The sequence below is a fragment of the Zootermopsis nevadensis genome, unplaced genomic scaffold (genome assembly GCF_977971745.1).
Source record: "Zootermopsis nevadensis isolate Lab colony 2312 unplaced genomic scaffold, Znev_1.0 Znev_ptg000001l, whole genome shotgun sequence".
In the NCBI taxonomy this organism is placed as follows: domain Eukaryota; kingdom Metazoa; phylum Arthropoda; class Insecta; order Blattodea; family Termopsidae; genus Zootermopsis; species Zootermopsis nevadensis.
This window is the reverse complement of record NW_028259133.1, coordinates 12182958-12205795: the sequence shown is the minus strand read 5'-3', so window position 1 is coordinate 12205795 and position 22838 is coordinate 12182958. Positions and strand designations below refer to the sequence as shown.

Below are 22838 nucleotides of genomic sequence, written 5' to 3'. Positions count from 1 at the left end.
AGGTCCCATAGCCTATCCCAACAATGTCGCACAAGTCGTTGATGGTACGACGTCGATCTTCGTGAATGGCCTGCCGAATCTTCGTAACATTTTCGGGCGTTGTGCTCGAAGATGGTCGTCCAGAACGCTCGTCATCATCGACAGAGGTTCGGCCATTTTTAAAACGTGAATGCCACACAAAAGTTTGTGCACTACCCATTGCGGACTCCCCAAATGCTTGCTTTAGCATTTCATAGGTTTCCGTAGCCGTTTTGGCGAGTCTTTGGCAAAACTTGATGCACACGCCATTCCGAAATCGCAGGAGGGTCGGTGTAATGCACTACCAAAACGCCCGTAACTAAGAAACAAATGCTAATTCGATGATGCCGGCTGGCACACTGATTCACTATGAATGTAGGTCGCACCCCCAAGCGGCAGAAGCTCGTACTACATCCGGTTCGCCCGCTATTGACACAGTCTTTAAACTTTCCGATCGCACCTCGTATGTAGCTTTGGATGGTACTGAGCAGAGTATGAAGTCAAGTTAAACGATGCGAACACTATACAAAACAATAATTTTGCCTTTTGTTTTGTATGGGTGCGAAACATGGTCTCTCACTCTGAGGGAGGAACACAGATTGCAGGTGTTTGAGAATAGGGTGTTGAGGAGGATATTTGGGCCTAGGACAGAAGACGATGGGACATGGAGAAAACTACATAATGACGAACTGAAAAATTTATACTCCTCCCTCAGTATTGCCAGGGTGATTAAGTCGAGAAGAATGCGATGTGCTGGGCATGTAGCGCGCATGGATGGGACAAGAGGTGTGCACCGGGTATTGGTTGGGAAGTCTGAGGGGAAGAGACCGCTGGAGAGACCTAGACGTAGATGGGAGGATAATGTCAGGCGGGATCTATGGGAGATAGGAGTTGAAGGAGACTGGATTTTGTTGGCCCAGGACAGGGACCGGTGGAGGGCTTTGGTTAATTCGGTGATGAACCTCCAGGTTCCGTAAGCCATCTAGTTAGTTAGTTAGTTGTACACAGACTTAGTTATGTTCTACATAACTTACACCAGTGTCCGTGGAGCAGTTCAATTTTAGTATTGTTTTTTAAAAGTCATTTTTACGTCACCCGATATTGAACTTGTACTGCTTCATTGCTCTTTTAAGTCAAGTCACCTGGTAAACATAGTTTTACGCATTCCCAACGCAACAATGTATGTTGGTCGGAGTGTACTTTAAGGCAGTACGCGATGATACTTTGGTGGCAACAATTGATATTATTGTTGAATCACACTACTCATTTTATCATTTCGTGCCCACTTTTCATACATTTTGTAGTAGGAACAGAGTGCGTTGACTATTTGTCAGTTTCAAAAACTAAAATTTTAAGTATCAATGTGTGTATAAGAAAAGACGTACTGGGATACCAAGCCTGGTGGATAATATTAATATGAATCTACAAACGAAGCTGTGAGGATGTGGACTGGATTAAATTAGCTCAGAAGAGGATCCTGTAGCAGGCTTTTGTGAATATAGTAATGAACATTCTGATTCCATAAAAGGCTAGAAATCGTTTGACCATCTGAATAACTATCATCTCCATGAAGTTATATATTGGCCTTGAGCTCTGTTGGACTTTGAGCCTAAAGACTTATTTGTTGGCTCGACTATGTACTTCGTCGTAGCTCGACCCAACAAACAAACAAACACTATTGCGTTTCGCTAACATATACAACAGAGAACATTTATTGAAAATTAAATGTACTTCGTTTCTTTAAATATTTGCTTCAGTTGTTATTTTCACATATTCCTTTGAACAAAAAAATTCTTTCGAATTCACTTCGCGTATTTTGTTCAAATATTTAAACTGAATAACCTTACGATTGTACGTCATTTCTGGGATTTTTCTGCCGTCTACTGACTCTTGTCTACCATCTATTAGATTCTGTTTCTAAACTCAGAAATACGCGCGTTTTTAGCCTCATCAGCTCGTGGTCAGTTCGTTACATACAAAAATACAGCTGCCCTATAATGGAAACATTCCAAACATGTTCACTATAGAGGTATCGATAAAAGTACGTGTATGTAACTGTTAGTAAGGACCAATTTGCAGTGCATTTATTCCTCCCTTTGAACTACTCGTTTGCAACACTTTCGTTTAGAATCTTCTCATATCATATCTGTAAGCAGACATAAATATACAAAACCATAATTTTACCTGTCGTGTTATATGTGTATGAAACATTATCACTCTCCCCATGGGAAGGACAAATTGACAATGTTTGGCAATATAGGGCTGGGGAGAATGTTCGGACCTAAGAGACAGGATGTAACACGAGGCTGGAGAAAAATACTTAATTAGAAGCTCATAATCGGTAATTGACACCATTAGATCAGTAGAAGTATTGGAGGGATATGTATCACACATGATGAGACAAAAAATGCATACGAAAACATAAGAGGAAGAACCACTTGGGAGATTATGTTAAAGCTGCTATTAAAATGGAATTAAAAACAATGAACTGGATTCAAATGACCCAAGATACGGACGGGCTATTGCGAGGTATTATGCTATACGTTCAGGTTCTATATAAATCGGAAATCTATCGACTAGTCTAGTAACTATTAGCTTCTTCGTAATTATATTCTATGCAATTAGAGACTAGAAGATTCCCCATGTCTAAAGAAAATATCGTTACCATCTGACTTTTTATGGCACTGAGTATTAAGATAGCTGTCTTTTGGGATGTGGCTCCAAAGTTTACCGTTTCATTTGCCCTTGCTGCCTCCACCGTCAGAGCAATCGCCTTGGTGATGACGTTACAACCCAGCAGGCAGCCATCTTCGAAAATGCAAACATGACATTCAGTGACTTTTTAATATTTGTACTCGTAACTGTCTTGCGGACGCAATTCGTCTGGGCTTTATCAGCACCATCGTTGAATAATACAACGGTATTGCCAATATAAAGTCCTGCATGGCCAAAAAATAAACAAATATGGAACGCTAACAAACCTTAGGTTGTGAAAAAGTGTGATGACGATGTTAGTAAAGGTCGTATTTTACGGTACTAAATCAAACAAACTGACTAATACAAAAGTATTAATATTATAAATTACAAGTATATCTATTCTGTTCTGTGTGTTCAAGACAGCTTGGTCTTATTTAGAGTCTAATAAAAAATGGATGAAGGTTATGAATGCTATTTCAAATGGGACGTTAGTAATTAAAGCATATTCCAGAATGTTATCCAGACATTTGACTGGAGACAAAATCCCAGTTCTGGTTAAGTGATCCACATTCAAACGAAGTTTTTCCTGAATCCATACTAAGACCGTCAAGGTTCACTGTAACCTATTCATTGTCTATGGATGGGAAATCCATATCTTTCTTGTTATTATCTGTGACCAGGTGCAGTCCGTGGTACATGACTCGTAAGTCGGTAATGGATTCATAAACATTTATTATACATCGTTAACAATGACTTTGGAGCGAATGTAAATACATGAATGTAACGATGTCTTGAAACTGGCTCTTACAGAAAACCCAAAAGTGATGTCATCAATAAATAAGCAAATCACACGTACAGCTTAACGCTTTAAGTGTTCTGCTGACATTTCAAAAGTAAACGAGTGTGTTTCATTTCTTCAGCTTTCGACCGGAGAGTAAACTGGATTCTCGATTTATAGTACCCAGTTCATTGTTCGTGTTTATTAACAACTCACGAAGTAAAATTATTTTCTAGAAGCCTGTCAGCCTGTCAAGATGTTCTTGCCATGCTAAACAGATTTTTGAAGTAGCCCAAATTTAATTTGGTGTTCAAAGACAGATCATTGTGGTTTGATTAGGAGGCAGGTGAAAATACTTTATGAACAACTCGTTCTCGGTAAGATTACATTACAACGGCGCAATCATTTTCTCTGGCTTAATATATTTTCTTGCGCATTAGCGTTCAGAATGTGCCAAACGGTATAGTCCGTATTTGTTCAATGACTGGTCGGTAATTCCAAGTTGGAAAATCCCAAATTCCATATTAACGTTGGCAAACGTAAGATTTCTGTCTTCTGGGTTGTTGCACCGTGTAGTCTGGTACATGTTTACCAACTTTTCGGAGGTCATACTGCCTCCGTCATCAGGAACAACCCAGAAGGCAGAAATCTTCATACTCACCACTGTGAAAACCTCAAATCTTACGTTGACAAATTTCTTTGGGAATTTTTTTGAACTGAAGGATAGAGTTAACGCAATCGATATGACAGTTATCTTCGATACTGGAGATCGAAAGTCACATAGTATAATTTAACACCCTTTCGCACGTCACGGTTTGTAATTTTGGCACAGAAACAAGCAACCCCGACAGCCTTTTCGTGTTTTCCTCAGTCCTTCGATGCAAATACCGGAATAAAATAAGCCGCGATTACTTCTGCCCCAAATCCTTTCCATTTCACATTTTACAAACATCCTATCACTCCATGTTACATGATCTATGCAGTTGATTTAATTGTGTTTATAATTTCTTTAGCGATAGATATAAATGTTAGGGTGATCATTGCCTTGATGATGGCAGTAGTAAGCTCCTCTGAAAAATAGATCAATTTCTACCAAACTACACTGCAAAGCATCCCATGAGACAGTCATCTTCATATTAGCCATGAGAACCTGAAATGTCACCTATTTAACAATGCTTTCGATGTCTCAAATTATATACCGTTAAATTATTACAAATTAAATAATTTTAAAGGCCGTGGAACAAAGGAGTCGTGGCCTAATTTAAGCTACTATCTCGGAAGATGCCTGTATGGACTGAGGAAATCCACGAAAAACGTGTCAGGATATCCGGTCTTTGGTGTCACTGATCATGAATATCATTTAGAATATTTTTCATCACATAAAACCATAAAATGACAACCAGCGTGAAAATGCGAACTTCGTCTCACACTTTGCAAACTCCTGTCACAGCACTAAGTAACTTGCTCAATGGTAACACCCCTAATCAATCAATAAACTATCTATCATAATATGGAGTATAAATAGTTGTAAGAAATATTCTATTTGATGCTGCGTACTTAAATCTTGGGATTCCATGAAAATTAATAAAAGTGTAAATTTTCATGTATGTTCTATGAGATAATTTCAGAAAAAGAATGTAACTTCTTTATTAAACAACTTTTAACTTTTGATTGAGCGCTCACTGCTTGCCCATAATACACGCTAGTAATCATCAGAAGTTTTTACGCGTTTGTGTCAAACTGGCAGACTTTATTCTGTTGTGCTGTGTTGTGTTACGTTGTATTGTACGCCACCTACTAACTACTTTGAACCATCCCTTGGGCTTCAAATAAAAATGATTACGATAAGATGTTCAAGACTTCAGTTTGTGTTGAAAGCCTTTGAAGAATACACTCAGCATTTTAACACTTCCAGTAGCGAATAGAGAGGAGTTGGAACCTGTGTTGACTGACTTTCAGGTTAAGGGTATTTTGACGGAAAGGACAAATCGATTGGCAAGGCTGGTAAACACGGAAATCTGGGACGGAAACACAGTTTGGTACTTCATATAGTTAGGTCGATTGCGGCGGCGGAGTACTCTTCAGAAATCAATAGTCACTCAGCTTCTGAAGAAACTAAGCGTCTCCTATAAACCCGAGGTTCATTACCATGTTAACAACAGCCACATGGATCCAGCCCAAAACCGAGTATCCCGTTTCTTTAAGATTCATTTTTATATTAGCCAACCAAATACACCTCGATCTCCGAAGTGGCCTATTTACTTAGGTTTTTCGACTAAAATTAGTATGCATTTCTCATATTTTTCTGCCTGTCCTTGATTATTCTTCAAACACTTCAGAATCTAAGAAACAGCAATATTAGCAAAGAACAAATTGTAATTGTTCTGTCGTCTCAGACCAACAGCTCCAACAGACTGCTGACAGTGCGAGTACAAGCAAGCAAGCAAACAAACAAACAAACAAAGAACACACACATCGAAAATTATGCGAGCTCAAAATTACGCAATTTTAAAATTCACGTTTAATGAATTAAATTTATCATCTATTTGATTTGTCAGATCCTACAGACTCCTTACGTATAAGAAACCACCAGCACAATGCCACCAGTGTTACCACGGAGTAAGTCGACAAATGCTTACGTTTCTTATAATTTTTATTTCCCGAAAGCTTAACGTAGGTCTCATCAATCTATATTGATTCGTATTAATATAATAGAAAAATTTATTAGTATTATTATTATCATCATCCTTGGACCCAACGCCTTTGCCGATACTCGAACTCAGAACTGTTCAGTGGTTAGCTCCTGTAATCTCGCTCAAACAGTTGTTCCTTACGACCTACATCGTGCTTAGTTTCTGAGCTACAAAAACCATCTTCACCTAGACTAGAACCCAGGAGAGTTTCTCGGGGTAGTGGCGTTGTTCCTGTAATCGCATTAAATCAAACGGCTTCGGTCCTGGCGAAGTTCTTCTGTTGTGCTTAGTTTCCAAGATACAGAAACTGCCATCACAGGGTTTCGAATCCCATAACATTTTTCGGAGTTTTAACTTTTCTAAAATATCTCCCTGGTCTCAAGGAATACGCATGCAAAATTTGGCGAAAATCTGTATGTCTGTTCTCGAGCTATAACCGCACGCAAAAAACACACACAATTTCAGTTTTATAATGTACACAACATTTCGTACACCGTGGAAATAAGCCACTTTTTCTTATTCGACTGAGACAAACAAAAGTTTTTTTTTCCACTCGTTACAACGCAGAAATGGCATCCCATGTATAATATAAAGGGATTGTTTGCCATAAAATATAATTTCCTCATTCGGTCATTTGCAATATTCAGATGCGATTCTGAATTTCCTTTGCTTGTAAGAGAGAGAAATCCCAGCAATTAGGCTAAAGGCGGATAAAGCAGTGCGTATCACACACTGGTCTCATGGCATACCAGAAAACAATTTGTTGTCCAAGCTAACTAAAGTGGTGACGTAACACTATGTACCGGCTTGTAAAGGCACAGAATAAACATAAAGAGTGGGGAATATTGCAGTCAAAGGAAAGCACTATAATTTTTTTTTCACTAAAATAATGTCATTTATTTTTTCAAAAAAAAAGAGAGTAGATTGTACAACAGACGTTTCGATGTGCAGAATTTTTTTGTTTAAACATTAACACCTATTTACAGTGAAGTTCCAATATTAGAGAATACGGTTGGAGGGCCTCAAATATTTGCGCAAAATAAGAGTGCACAAATTTTCCTTCTGACGCGCAGAACAAACAAACAGTAAACTCCCAGTACATATGACGTCTTCGTTTTTGACATTGAATTTAAAACAAAGGGATTATTTATCAACCCAGAAATCATGATGCATTTTATTCGTCAAAGGAAAGAGCTATAAAACACTGTCATAATTACAAATATTCTGTGGTTGAAACTATTGAAGCTGGAATCCATAATTGAAGAATTCATGTCAGAATAAATTTGAGACAGTGTGGAATTTCCATTGTGAATATTACGCCTATATTATGTGATAAAAGGAAAAGTTACAAGGAGAATTACACAAAATAATGAAAAATTCTGTATCGCATGGGAACCGGGGTAGCTGACTACGGACTGGGTTCGTTCCCCGACGGGGGTAGAGGATTTTTCTTCTAGCCTCTGCGTTCAGACCGGTTCTGGTGCACACCCAGCCTCCTATACAATGGGTTACGGGGTCCTTTCCTGGGGGTAAAGTGCAGCTGGGGTGTGACGCTAACTACTCACCCCATGTAGTGTCGAGGTTAAGAATGAGGAGCTTTACATATTCTCCCCCAAAGTGCCTACATGGCGTGTAGCGGGACAGCTTTACTTATAGCATTGTATGGTTTCATAATGTGATTTTAAGAAGAAAACAAACGAAAAATACCGACAGCGAAAATAGCTTTTAAAATATTTTGGATTATATGAAAACCAGACAATTATTACCCTTGAATACCTAAAAAATGGCAGATAGCAGATGACACTTCGAGTCGATGCTAACAGGTGGAAGAAGGAGAGGAAGACCAAGATGTAGATGGATAAGTAACTCCATCATGCAATGGTTGACAGACGAGTGGAAGAAGGGCAGTGGATAAAAACAGAAGAATGGCGAATGGAAATCGGAAGAAGCCAGTGACGCAAATAAACACACAAGTATTTCAAGTTACTGTGGAGAAAGGTTTCTGCCTTGGCAGTGAAGATGTATGTTGTGGGGGGGGGGGGGGGGGGGGGGAGGATGACATGCGGTGGACCTCATCAGAAAGCTGTAACAATGCATAATGTAGCGTTTTGACAAATGCGTTAAAACTGATAAAATTTCTGGCTATAGATTTATCGTCATCGGACTTCCACGTGTGTATGCTCTTCCAAGGTCAAAGCTTTTCTCATTAGTAACAAACCATTCATATAGGCCTACGTCCAGTTGGTACAGCATTACTAGATTGAAATATTCATATTAGTGTTACAAAACTTAAGATAGTTTCCTGCAATTATGAAATAGACTCGAACATTCTTCAAGATGATAAAGAAATTTACGTCATGTTCTGGTCTGCGATGCCGTGTTATAATACTTCCAAACGTTGACATCTGCAGTTCAGTTTTTCAGACGTGACCGCTGAGCAGTGCGCGAGGAGAAGAGTAGTGGTAATTAAAATTCTAGGTGCACTGGTTTAAGTTTTAGCTTAACTAACCCACGTGTTCCTTTAATCTCTTACCTCTGTCACTGGACTCGTCAAAATTTGTGGCGCATTGTCTTTACGGCGACCATGTGTAAGACGCCGAACTGTACACTGCGCCACAACCCAGAAGGACAGCACAGACATCTTCACCAATGTGAGAACTTGAAATCTCACTGAAGTCTGACAGTTGCTTATATAACCTGCTTAAGTTTCACACATTTCCGAACAAGTGTATTCGCCTTTATTATATCTCGTAGGAAGCAAAATCGAATGCAACATTTCGGAGTGAATACTATGTATGTGTATTACGTATCAAATAAGAACAAAATAAAGTAGCAAGCGAGGCGGGGCTCAAGTTGCTTGACACGACTCTTGCCAACATTAGTGCCGATCGTGCTCCCGGCCCCCTTGTAAAATATTTTGACTTCTTTTGCAACATGAGCAGTTAAATTTGATTCACGTGTCTGCCAGTCAGCAGCATTCATGTAAGTGGTCACGTGGACTTCGGTTGCATTTAATATAAGGGCACTTAGTCCTATACAAATTCGAGATAAATTATGCAGCCTAATGAAATAAGTAAATTCAAGTTGGCATTGTAAATACCAGAATATTAAAATGCATGCTGGATATGTTTTAAGACACGTCACTGGTATCCTTAGTTTTCCCACCGTAAAAGGAGCGCATCGCATCATGTAACATGGAATTGTGGTCATTGATTTTGGTTCTAATCCATTGAAACAATGCCAGTAATAAGTAATGAGTGCATATTCTATTGAGGCCTGTCGTGCTGGAAACTGTGACAAGCAAAACTGACCCTCAAGTGCTAGACTGGTATATGATTACGTATAGGGGAAGACGGGGTAATGCCGGTCAGGAAATTTTGTGACGAACGGAATCAGATAGATACTTCAGACTGGTACTTACATCCAGTGCTTGATTCAGTGAAGTTCAACAGCGAATTTAGCCATTTGCTTCTATTGCAGTTACCTAGATAGTTGCATGTGTCCGTTTTGTGCTCCAGGGATCTAATACTTTACTTTGAAATATCTGAGGTGAGTGGACTTTCTTTGAAGTATATGAATTTTTCTTGTGGGTGTACATAACATGTGAGAGTTGGATGTTATAATTGCGTAGATGGTTATGAATAAATATGTGCTAGTTCACGGCAACACGCCTTTCGTTTGAGGTTACGCTTTTGGGGTAATGGCGGTCAAGGATCTCCATTACCTACGGTGGGTCCACGGACACATTGCAGAAAAAGCAGAGGCAAGCAGCATTCGGAGATTCTGACAGGGACACCCAAGAAGGATTCTTCAGAAAGGAAAGCAATAAAGAGAAATGCAGAAGCACAGAATAGAAGTAGGCAAACAGCAATATTTCCAAAGAAAAGGCAGAATAAGGAAACAAGCCCCAAAGAGAGAGAAAACGCTGCAGGAAGAATCTGAAGAAAAGCTGGACTTGACCATCAGAAGAGGACACCGAGGTAAACGATCGAAATATTTGTGACGAAAATGAAGAGGATGACATAGAAACAGATTGTGAAATATGTTTCATTTGTGAAGAATTTGAAAAAGGCGGAGAACTCTGGTACAGATGCACAGGCTGTGATATCTGGGCACATGGAGAATGAAGTGGCTGGGAATTTCCGGATGGTTATCTTTGTGATCTGTATTTGAGAAGAAGAAATATAAAATGAAAAAGGTTATTGAAGACTTCTATCTTAACATTCCGTTAGAATTTGTACGTTCAAATGATTTAGCCGTGTACACATTTTGTAAACTAAGATATATGCCTATTACTTACTAAGAAAACACATTTTATTTACTCATTATCTTATTTATTTCAGTGGCATCCTGAAGCTCAAATAGTGACCGTCATTACCCCTAAGGGTGGGGAACACCGGTCGAAGCTACGTCTTCAGTTATCATTTCCTGCAGAATTTGTGTTACGTTCAACGCATTTAATACTGCATACTTTAGAAGTTGCCCCTTCAGACTAAATGCCAGTTTATAAAAAGTTTCAACTTTGTGTATACTTTTCGTTTCATATAGCTTTTCTCTTAAGTGACCACCATTTACCCAATCTCCCCTATTAAGAACATCACATTTTATAAAATATTAATCTAATAATAGCATAAAATGTAAATAGTGTGATATTCCTTTCAATTATAAATAATCTTTCGGCCCTCTAATGAACAATGTGTAATTTATTTCAGTGCTGTATTTGGATTTTTAATAAACATACATTGTTTTATGGAAACATGTACAACGTAGCGTAACTGAGGGATTTCAATTGGGCGAGCAGGTGAACGGGGATTTTAAAGCTAAAGGTTAAATGTTTAACAGGTAAATTGGTTATGTAAAACTTGCGGCTATTGAAAGCACAGGATATATCGCGTAAATCTGAAAATTTATTGTGACCAATCGAACAATAATACATATCACAACACAGTTGAAATTTCACGTTCTTGCGATGGCGGGTATAAATATGGCTGTCTTCTGGGCCATTGCGTCGTGTAGGCTTGTGGTGTTTGTTGCCTCGTCCATCAACACTCATCGCCCTGATGATGCAGACAACAAGCACCCCTGATTTTTTGGTGGACATCTACCACACTACACGGCGCAACAACCTAGAAGACAGCAAACCTCACGTCACAGTTTATTACAGAGAATTTGTTAAAGTTGTTTTTACAAGTGTTCAATACGGCTACCCCTGGTTATGCGACAGATAACCAGACGACATTCTAATTCGACCCACAGTTTGTTCGGAAAGTGACATCTTTTGAAAGACCACTGGGAAGGGTGGAATGTAAACATTATCTTTCATGGGTTTCAGGTCGGGTGATCTGGGTGACCAAGGAATGTAGCTCCCATGACCTATTTATCTTCCGGGAATGTCTGGTACAGGTACAGCGACACATTCCTTTAATAACAGATCATGGCCCCCACCTTGTCGTCAAATTACGGACTTTACAAACAACTGTGGAATGAGGAAGTTCTTCAGCATATCGGAAAGCATGTAACTAATAATGGTAGCCTCGGCGAAAGCTTGTGTTCTACTTACATCACAGACAACCTTCACCTTCAGACTGTCACGTACATGATTAGCAACTTGGTGTGGATTCTGTGATCCCCAAATGATTTAATTATGACCATTTTCATTCCCTAATCAGAAAATGGCAGCCTCGTCACTGGGAGGGGGTGGTTCAACACATCGGTACGAAAGTCTCTTAGAGTTTATACGGCCGAAGAGACAATTTCTTACGCTGTGCCCTCCACACTCTCATGAGAGAGACATCATCCATTTCTCGCTTGTCCGCCTTGTGCATTTCTACGGGCTACAGAGGACAGACGCGCGTTCTTCATTTTGCATGTTGCTTTCAGATAAAGTTTGTGAAAAATTCAAGTATTATTCATTGTAACATATATTTCGTTCAAAATTCAAGTTTCCAAAGAAACTGTTTGTAGACAACATTAGTAGTTTTCGATGTGACTAGTATTATATATAAAATGCCTACATTTTATACAATGCAAAATTCTAAAATAGTCTCTAGTTTCGTTATATTAAGAAGTATAAAATCAGAGGGAAATGTAACACGCTTGAAAATATGAAAAACGTATAAAACATTTTAGTCGGGAAACGTGAAGGTAAGAGAACACTTCTGCGACCTAGACGTAGATGTTATATTAAATAAACAGGGTGTGGCGATATAAACTCTACTTGATTTGGTTGCGGACGGATCCTATCGTAGGTGAATAAATTCACAGCCGTACATTAGCGTTGGAAACGATGTGAGGTTACAAGGGGCACGTTTTCATTTCATTCCTCACCTACTGAAACAACTCTTATAATTCTATGAATTTTATAACACTTACAAAATTCAATACGCTCACACCTAGGTAACTGACATGAGAAACTTGTAGTGTAACGCTGTCTACGCTGCTGTCAAATAGAAAAACAAAATATTAATTCGAAGGTTGCCTATGAGCAAAGGGCCGAATGAATAACTTTCGTTCATTTGTGGATATTTATAGATTATTTTTAGCTTTACAGCCTGATGTAATCTGTGGACCGACGTATGTTACTCATGTTTGATTGAATCTGTGCAAACAGAAAAGCGGTCACAAAAGCTGGCCTTGTAGCATTTTAACCCCAGGGCCAATTTTTATATTTATATGTGCTTAACCAACTTATTTCTTCAGCCTCCTGGCACTTTTTTATAAACTAATAGCCAATTTTCGTTACCATAGCATGTCTATATGTTAAAATATAAACGATATTGAAAAATGCACAAATTATTATAAAGATATTTATTGTTTTAAATGTAAGTTTGTATCTGACACAATTTTTTGCTGGAAATCTTAAGTTTTACGATAAGGTTTAAAGACACTTGTAGCACTTGTACGTAAAGAAACAGACGACTTTTTTCAAATCGTTTGGAGTAAATAAAATAAAATAAACTTGTAGTTACTCGTAACAAATTAACACACAATTATGTGGGCAGTCTGGTAGCAAGTAGTGTCGGGCCGGATGTGGCCAGCGGACCGCCAGTTGGTGGTTCACGCTGGCTTAAGGAATCGCAGATAAGTTTGTAAACAGGACATATTTGATGACAAATTTTAGCACGAATGCAAAGAAATCTGTAATTCTTTCAAATAAGCTTTGATATCCTTGCATATATGAAATTTTATCTTATTGCCATTTGATAGTCTCTGTAATCAATGAAGTGTTACACAGACTTGCTGGTTTCACGAAACTAACATGGAGCCTATTAGATAGTCTGCGACTGTTTGGTAGCAACTAGGACGTAGCTAGAAAACTGAACTATGCAACACTTTTCCATTACAAGTATCACTTTGAAAATTCCGTTGACAGAAATGATCAGTTTATTTTGAGTAACATACGAAACCCATAAATATACGCTTCTCTACGGACAAACGCAGCTTTGCCGACTGTTAAAGTAATATGTGCATATAATCGAAACAACAGACCTTTAAACGGTTAGTACGTACTTCTCATCGTCCCATGTGCGGGCCTACCACATACCTTCTCTGTCCTCTTCGAAATAATCATCAAATAATTTCTGTTGAAGAGTAAAAATTATGAAGCTGAGATGTTAATATCACAGTCAATCCCTATAAAAGATCGGTGTTTTTACATTTGCGGGAAATCGAAGTGTATTTAGGCTACAAATTTTTTCGATGTGGGAACATTGTAACGTGCTACTGACAATAATATTTCTTAACGCAGTAAATTTCATCACTGTAGCTGTATCAAATCACCATCATTCAATTCTCCTGGAGGGTTTGAAGAAAATCACAAAAGTTTAGAATAGTGGATATAACGACCCAGATTCGAACCTGAATAAGAGCTACTTAATATTATCCTCCCATCTATCTCCACAGAGTTATGTTTCCTTCAGAATTATAGCCTGAAGTTTCGTATTCATGCCCTACACATCCATTCTCCTTGATTTGATCAAACAATGTTTGGTGGAGTACGTATTATAAAGATACTCTTCACATTAAGAATAAAATGTCAGATACATTAGTTTTGCTTCGGACACTCAATCTACAGCAGACGGAACATACCAAACATTGCAATAGTACGCAATAGATCATACGATGCTATCAAGACGAACGCTTCCAAACAGACGCACAATGGCACTGGTTTATTAAACAATGACTTTATACCCTTTAATTAGGTTTGGTTTCTATATCTTCGTGAGTTAGGTATATAATTGCCAATCAGGGAGATATATACATATAAAAATGAATAGGCCTATTTGTGTAAAAGGAAGTTTGTTATATACCAAAAACTTGTAGGATTTGAGGTTTTCACAGCGGTGAGTATGAAGATTGCAGTCTTCTGAGTTGTTGTGCAGTTTAGTCTTGATGAGAAGGTAGCATGACCTCTGAAACGTCGGTGGAAATCAACCAGACTACACGGCGCAACAACCCAGAAGACTGCAATCTACCAAAAAGATGTTAAAGACAAAATCAATACTAAGGAGATAATTTGAAATTCAAACCTTCTTTCTTAATACGAGCCCTTTGTTTATATGTTTGGTAATTACATCATGCTAAAATCACGTGAACAGAACAAGTAGGTATACAAGGAAATGTGTAAGATTCTCAAGAAACTCTCCTTTGTTGACACAAATCACAAAAGTCATCCTAAATTCTACTCCAAAATGTTTCTTTTAGAAATATTGACGTAGAGGTAGATTATAGCTTAAACAATCCAGGAAATGTACGCATAATATAACAATTCTGGTACTTTCGTCCTGGTATTTTCTCTATAGTTTTAATTCCGTGTGTTCCATAATGTTTATGTCTTTATTTTATATGCAGTACTTTTGTACGTAGCTACGGGCTGGGCGCTCGGGATTCGATCCCCGAAGGGGGCAGATGATTTTTCCTCTAGCCTCTGCGTCCAGACCGGCTCTAGGGCCCACCCAGCCTCCTCTCCAATGGGTACCGGGGTCGTTTCCCGGGGGTAAAGCGCGGCCGAGGCGTGATACTGACCACTCACCCCCATCTGGTGCCGAGGTCAAGAAAGAGTAGGAGGTATACCCCCTCTCCCCCCAAGTGCCTGCATAGGCATGTAGCGGGACTTACTTTTGTACGTAAAGCCATTCATTGACACATTTGTGCACACGAAGTTTGCAAACATACTTTTGATTCAACATGTATATATGCTTGCGAAATTTGATGCAATCCAGTGATCGATAATTTGCGTAACCTTGTCAATAAATCCGTCACACACTTATGAAGATTTATTTGCACGTGATTTATTTTCAAGGTCTTTATACATACTTTGGGCATTTCTACGGAACAACCAGCATTAAGAATACAGTATGTCGTCTTATGGACACTTACTTCAATAGTCTCGACTTTATTAAAGTCAACATTTTCATTTTTATGTTTTCTAAACTTGGAAATAAATATAATTTACATTTATTCTATATGATAGTAATGAAAGTTATTCATAGTTTACTTGTTTGGGAGAAAGTAGAATATTTCGTTCTAATAAAATATGCATTAACGCTTTTCTCTTTTGAAAACCATTTCCCAGTTTATCGAAGGTCGAAGTCCCACTTCATTGCCCCATCTTCTCATACAATCTATAAATTAACCAACTAAATCCATAGAACAGAATCCTTCTTGAGAAGCTAACAGTACACTCAGCTAGTCAAGAAATTCCCAACCTATTATAGAACCTCACAACAGCCCACAAACATTTCCTACCCTTGACTACAAGATAAGAGAAGTTTATTTTAAAAGTGACTGCATCTGTAATGTACTTTGGAGGACTGCATTACCTTAGCATATGCTACAATGTTGTTGTTACGTTATGAATAGTTTATCATTAATTGAGGACAGGCACAAACACAATTGCCACTTGTTAACAACCGAGTGTAAAAACTGAATGCGTCCTTTTATGTGCAGAGCAAATATCCACAACAGGAGAAAATACTTAAAGCAAGAAAACAACAAAAAATATAAAATTTTATTTAGTAATTCATTACTTTTTTCTGCTAAAATAAGCTTAACTTCTCCCAAATAAAAACAGGTTTTGTAATTAGGCACATTTTAAGATGTGACTAGTCGCGTAAAAATCCGATGAAAATTAAATTTTGTCCCATTTCATAATTTACCAAAGCTTTACAAGTACTAACTGCTCGTAATATGTATTACCAACCTAACAGAAATCAAAATTGTCAATTTGTTAGAACGAAGATGCCGATAGCAAAGCCCACAGAACGTCTGAACCATCCAAGCTTGGTGATTCAAAAATGATGTTTCAATGCATTTAGTAAATGGAGAATGATCATGTGTAATTACCTTCTAAATAATGTTAAATTGAAATGAAGTTTTTTACAAAAGCTTTTTAACAGTGCAATAGCACCTGCTAAATAAGATTCCCATGTAACATTTTTTCGTAAATAATGATTCGAGCACTTAGATGTACGGATATTATAAGGCATATATTATTACAGCTATATTATTATACTACTAACACTTGTAATCCAGATGATTTCTGATATAATAGGAACAAGAACCAAATTAAAGTTCTTATTTTAACACACTCATATATCAAGATTAATCTGAAAATCACAAGAAATAAAGTATTTCTTGTTGAGTAATGAGACATGTTTCAACAAATTATATCATACCACAAAGGTACCATAAACCATTCAAATCAGTGACACAGTGGCAAGGCAACATTTAAAGTTGCTTCGGTGGCAAAAGTAAAGAATAAATTTACATTTTTCTATGGCTGAAAATATAATTTATCCCTTCAGACACAAATCATAAAATAAGTCTGAATTATTCTACTCATATAACAATTTAATTGAACATGATAATGAACCTTTTTCTGGACAGTAACTCTCATTGTGTTATAGAAAGTTTTAGAAATTAATTCAAGTTTGAAACATCTGAACTGCATACTGGATGGACAAAGACTGAAATAAATCAATAATTTTCTAAATACATTAATAGAATCAAACATATTCCAGATATAAAAAGGGATATTCATATTTAGACTGACACAGTAAAACATTTACCTATTACAAAATACACATACCTATAACTATTCTATATAATTTCATTGTTTAACCATACTGTAACAAAGTATTTATTTTCCAGTTCACAGAGGCATTTATGGGCCTTGTCCAGTGTAAGAGGAGATACAAAGGGAAGGAAGATAGCAAAATGGGTGGAAAGTGAAACAAGTTCAAATGTTGGTGGCAGTGGCAGAGCAGCTACAAATCTGATAGAAAACATTAACCATTATTTACCATGAGATATGGCCCGAACAAAGTATTATTCAGGATTTCATTGTTATCCAGTAGACTTTTCAATGTAAATTAATTACAGGTAGCCATCGATTTATGCTGGGGATGTGTTCCTGGACTAACCGGCGTAAATTCGAACGATTTTATAATGTAAATCAATGGGAAGTCAATGACATGCGTTCCCAGTGTCCAAACATTGATGAGTAATATGACATTTCATTTAAAGCTCTGAAATAACTTAAATAAAATAAAGGGAATTTTAAAAATATATTTTATACACTTACAATTGGCGATGGCGTGATGACGCGGCGTTAGTTCTCTGACGAAGTCCCTGGTTGAGGATCGTCATGTTTTTTAAAGAAGACATGTAGTGTGGACTGTCATTTCTTCTTTCTTCCTTTCAAAATTTCGCGATAAATCCTCATGGATGCCATAACGCTCCTCTTCGCTGTAGCACAAGAGCAAACTCGCACATGCAAAAGAAAGTTTACATTTCACAAGCAGCCTTTATCGATTCATCGGAGCAAATTCGCGTTAACGAAACATACGTAATTGCAGAGATGACTGTATAATTTTTATTCAAAATCAGCGATGTAAGAAATACGATTTACTATAAGCAGCAGTACGAGAAACATTGTAAAACGTAATTTTATTCATCTACATATCTTTACAGATAAGTGATAATTTATCTTCTGTATCTAATGGGTTGATTTATTTGTAACTTATCATTACTTTAGGTGAACTCTTTGTTTGCATTATGTGAAATTTATATATTAGTGTGAATTGTACTTCATATGTATTATAGTAATGACATTTTCCACATCCTATTATCATCTATCTTACAGACCCATGGAATGTAATATGGATGGATGGATTGATAGATATGTATGACAGTGTAAACTCATAGACAAATACCAGTTTCAGAGAAATATACTGTCTCCATCCTCAAGGCTGAGGTGGTTCATACCTATCTACATGGTGTCATAACCCACATCATCATCTTCAAATCTAGCATATGATTCAAAGTCTGGACCTAGAAAAAGATGGTTCAGGGAATTTTTAAAATAAAAAACACAAGCAAATGAACAGAACTGCTTGCATGGAAAAACATATCTTCACATCAAATAAAGCAAATTGTCAGCGATTAAATAATCAACCATAGCCATATTTACAATATTCACTTCAATTTTTATGGATGTTAATAGTTTTTATTACTCATATGCAGAACTTATGATCTTACAACACACATTTTGTCAAATTCTTTCTCTGATTCATTAGGATAACAAGATTAAGACATGCACATTAAAGTGTTTTAACTCAACAAATTATTGTCACCACTGTTATTAAGGACCAATAGAAGTCCAAGGACAGCACATTAGTTATCCAATAATTTTCTTTAAAATGATGTTGATGCAACTCTACCTTACATAAAACAGTATTATGTAAAACAATGCTGATCAAAACATTAGGACCACAAAAATAATGTGATTACAAATATGAAGAAAATTATATAAATATTACAAATATCTCAATCATATTTCTACATCTAATGACTCAGTTTTATGGAAAACTGAATGAAAACACGAGGTCATTTATAAAAATGTCAACACTTTTATATATTTATTTTGAACTGCAGTAGACCATCAACACAGCTGCTACATTAAAGTAGCAACAATGAAATAACTTTGCTGACTGAATTAAAATCTTCCAGTCACCAGAATCATACCACTCCAGAATATTTTTAATATTAAACTGTCTTGTAGAAGAAAATTTTTAGTATTTAAGACAAGTTTGTGCACACTGGGTCTACTGCTGACAATTACAAAGTTACTCAATGCCGAGTTCCACAGAGCTGCATGAACCAAGGCAACAATCATGTAAGTGTAATTTAATACAAATTCCTAAAATATCCACAACCAAGCATTCCATCAAAAGTTAACTCACACCATCCACTTTTTGGGGGATATTAACTAAAAATCCAAGTATTCATCCACATCATATACATATAGTACAAGCATAATCCAACTGTGATATGCAGTACCATGATAAGTGTAGTAATACGCTGCTAGCGATAAAAGCCAATGAACATGAACAGTCATTATTAATTATATTCAGTGATGAAGCAGCCAGTGAATGGTCAAGTAAACTGACAATTATTTATTGTTTCCATTTTTTAAAAGTTTACGAGTCACAGATGAATATGAAAGGGATTTGGGAAGTGTAAACACGTAGTGTGCAATCACACCTACTAGCATACTTGGTCTGCATTTCTTCTCCATTAAAAATATCAAGAGCAAGGACCATGTTTATGTTAAGAGAATATATTGACATACTACACCAGACACGCTGGATAATTCGAACAAGATGGCAGAGCATCACGTTATCCCCTCAACGAACCCCTTTCTTAAAAGAGACTGGTCATGGTTCCATTTCACTGGCCAGCATCACCTAAATTCATCCTCTGTGGAAAATGGCCAAGAAAAGCACATATGCGGCTAAAGATGTTGATAGTATTCATATAAGAAACCACCATGTTCAAGAAAAAAAATTCCACACGGGATATGTGAGTAGGAACGTAAGGAATTTTAATGCATGTACTTCTTTGTGAACAGTATGGTAATAATAAGAAAATTAAGAAATATTAAATTATTATACTGAATATTCACTTATACCCTACATAAGAGTTACCTGTCATAAAAACCAAGTCTCATTCACCAAAAATGTCTATGGAGACAACAGTGAAACAGAAGCATTGTTACTTGCCAGGACAAGCTAAACTCCATGATTAGCTGCGTACTCATCCTAAAGTACCAACATTTGAGATGTTGAATTGCGCTGATGTAATGACGACTGATGTATCACAACCAGGGAGCTGACACTACTACTGGCAACTATAAATAATTAACATAAATCAATGCTTGGATTTTTTAAGGTTCAACAGCTAATGCCCAAAAACAAATTCAGCACGAGAAAATCTGTTTGCAGCTGATAACACTACAAGGCAGAAGAAGCCTAAATCTTCAAAGAATAAATTTAAGGAAATTCCTTCACATATTAAAGAGTGACACAGCAAAAACACTCCAGAAGCATTTTCAGCATATTAAACCTTACATAAATGTAGCACATGTCCTATTTCTCTGCAGCAATGCACATACTTATATAACGACCAAGTAAACAATCACGAAACTTTAATGTACGAAGGTGCTCCATCCAGCAAACAGCTTAAAACCCGTACCTTCAAACCTTCACATTTGCAGGTGCCTGAAATATGTCAACTGTGGCACAATTTTTAAGGATGATAATGTGATGATTCAAAGGATGAAGTGCCTTCATGAGGCAGGAAAGAACAAATACAAGTAAAGAAACACATGCCAGTATCCTGCAAGTGTGAGGCCACTGGGCTGGACAGATTACGTGGGTAAATATTGTGTGTAGTTAATACACCCAGTCACATTTCATGAAAATTTCCCGCGTCTTAGAAAAAATTTTGATTCTAGAAATGAAGAAAAAATAATGCATCACTTTCTGGGAAGCCCAGAAAAAAGGGACTTAGACAGAAATGTAGAAATTTCCTGTTTTGTCACATACATCATCTTCAGCAAAGTAACAAATAAATTAAAAACAAATTTACATCATGTAAGCACTAGTGACACAGATACAAGGCATAACATCAAATTTGACTTGTCTTTCTTCTGCCAGAACAACCTACAACCACTGAAGGTGTAAGATCATAAGACTGGCGAGTAAATATGTGAGATTCCTCTTAGAGGGGGGAATAGGTTGGATTTCAACAGCAAACCGAGAACTTTACATGATGGAAATGCAGCAGTAAGATTATTTACATGGGATCACTGGAATTGGGTTATAAATGCGAAACATACGACATAGGGTTTCCATTGTACTGTACACATTGAAACAATTGATATGTTTCTGTATGGACTAGGAGTAGTTGGCACAAGTCAAACTTAACTAAAACTTTTATGCTTAAGAATGCTTAGCTTTCCATCAGATTAAATAAACAGTAAAGAGGTGTCAAATTGATTTGCTGATGTTTCCTTCAACATCAAATCTGTGGGCACTGCTAAATTATTTCAAAGCAGACTTTTAAAATACCTTCAGATGTCAATTTTTGGAACTAATTTTTTTTACTGAATCTGATTAAGGAGACCGAACATCCAAGACTTCACTGTCTGCTGCTTTCATAATTCTGATCTTCTTTCACATTGATCTACAGGTATGGTTTTCCAATATATCAGCTGTCTGTTTATGGTTGCTTGTCTGGGGTATTACACAGAGCACTGACAACATATTTCAGATTATAACACTCTAAAACACTTAAAAACCAATAAATCTAAGTTCTATTATGTAGAAGCACTGCCTGCAGTACATTAAACTCTTTAAACTTATATATGCACATATAATACCATTAAAAACTTCCAAACCATCTTGTAGCTATGTCTTAAATACAATGACAAATTCCAGGTTTCATCTTTCCTGGAAGCAAATAGTTTATACAGATAAATCCAAAGAACAAGAGAGATGCCTTGAACACCACAAAACTGTAACTTTATCTGTTACATCCAGAAATAAAAGACTATATCCTCAGAAGAACATCATCCCCCAATTCAGAACATGGAGTGCATTAATTATCACTACAGTAAATGTAAAATAATCTGATAGAGAACTGTAATTGCCAATTTCTGTGTGTATGCAAGTTTAACAATCACATCAATCAACATGCAGAAACCTGAAATTTCAGTGTATTTTCAACAGCCTACAGCATTTTTCTAAAAGAATTAAACTTCTGATAATTCAACTGGATTTTTGAAACCAGACTATCAAAAAACATTTAAGTAACAAACTGACAAATGCTACATTCCCTATCACTGAAGTTTCTGTATGCAATTACTTTGCTTAAAAAGTGCTTTACCATAATGACTGAAACCCTAACATACTCTGATGGCCATAGGACTTCCATCCATTCAGGTGGGCTACTCTGGCTGTTTTGAAATATCACGCGTTGAGAATCATTCTCCTTCTGACAATACCAATACACAAGTTTTCTGATAATTTTTAAATATTTTCTAATTATTCACATTTTAAAAACGTTGAACAGACAAAATCAAACAGTATGCAAATGGTGAGATTTTAGGTTGTCATGGCAAAGAGTATGAAGATGGCTACTGGGATGTAGCATTGGTAGATACTGACAGGAACTTACTGCCAACTTGGTGTGACATCCCAAAAGACAGCCATTTTCAGTACACAAATGGGTTAATGGAAGTAGATTACCATATCACTTTCTCATGAATTAATAATGTATTTACATAATTTTTTTAAAATATTTATAAA

At 36.9% G+C, this 22838-nt stretch overlaps 1 protein-coding gene across 1 annotated transcript in view; it reads right to left on the bottom strand.

The window, feature by feature from the left end:
- Positions 1-17981, bottom strand: part of LOC110829941 (very long chain fatty acid elongase AAEL008004) — a 124843-nt gene extending 106862 nt beyond the window's left edge. Inside the window, exon 1 of the mRNA XM_022064184.2 lies at positions 17771-17981. The gene's annotated coding sequence lies outside the window, so the exon portion shown is untranslated. The remainder of the gene's footprint in view (positions 1-17770) is intronic.
- Positions 17982-22838: the final 4857 nt, after the last annotated feature.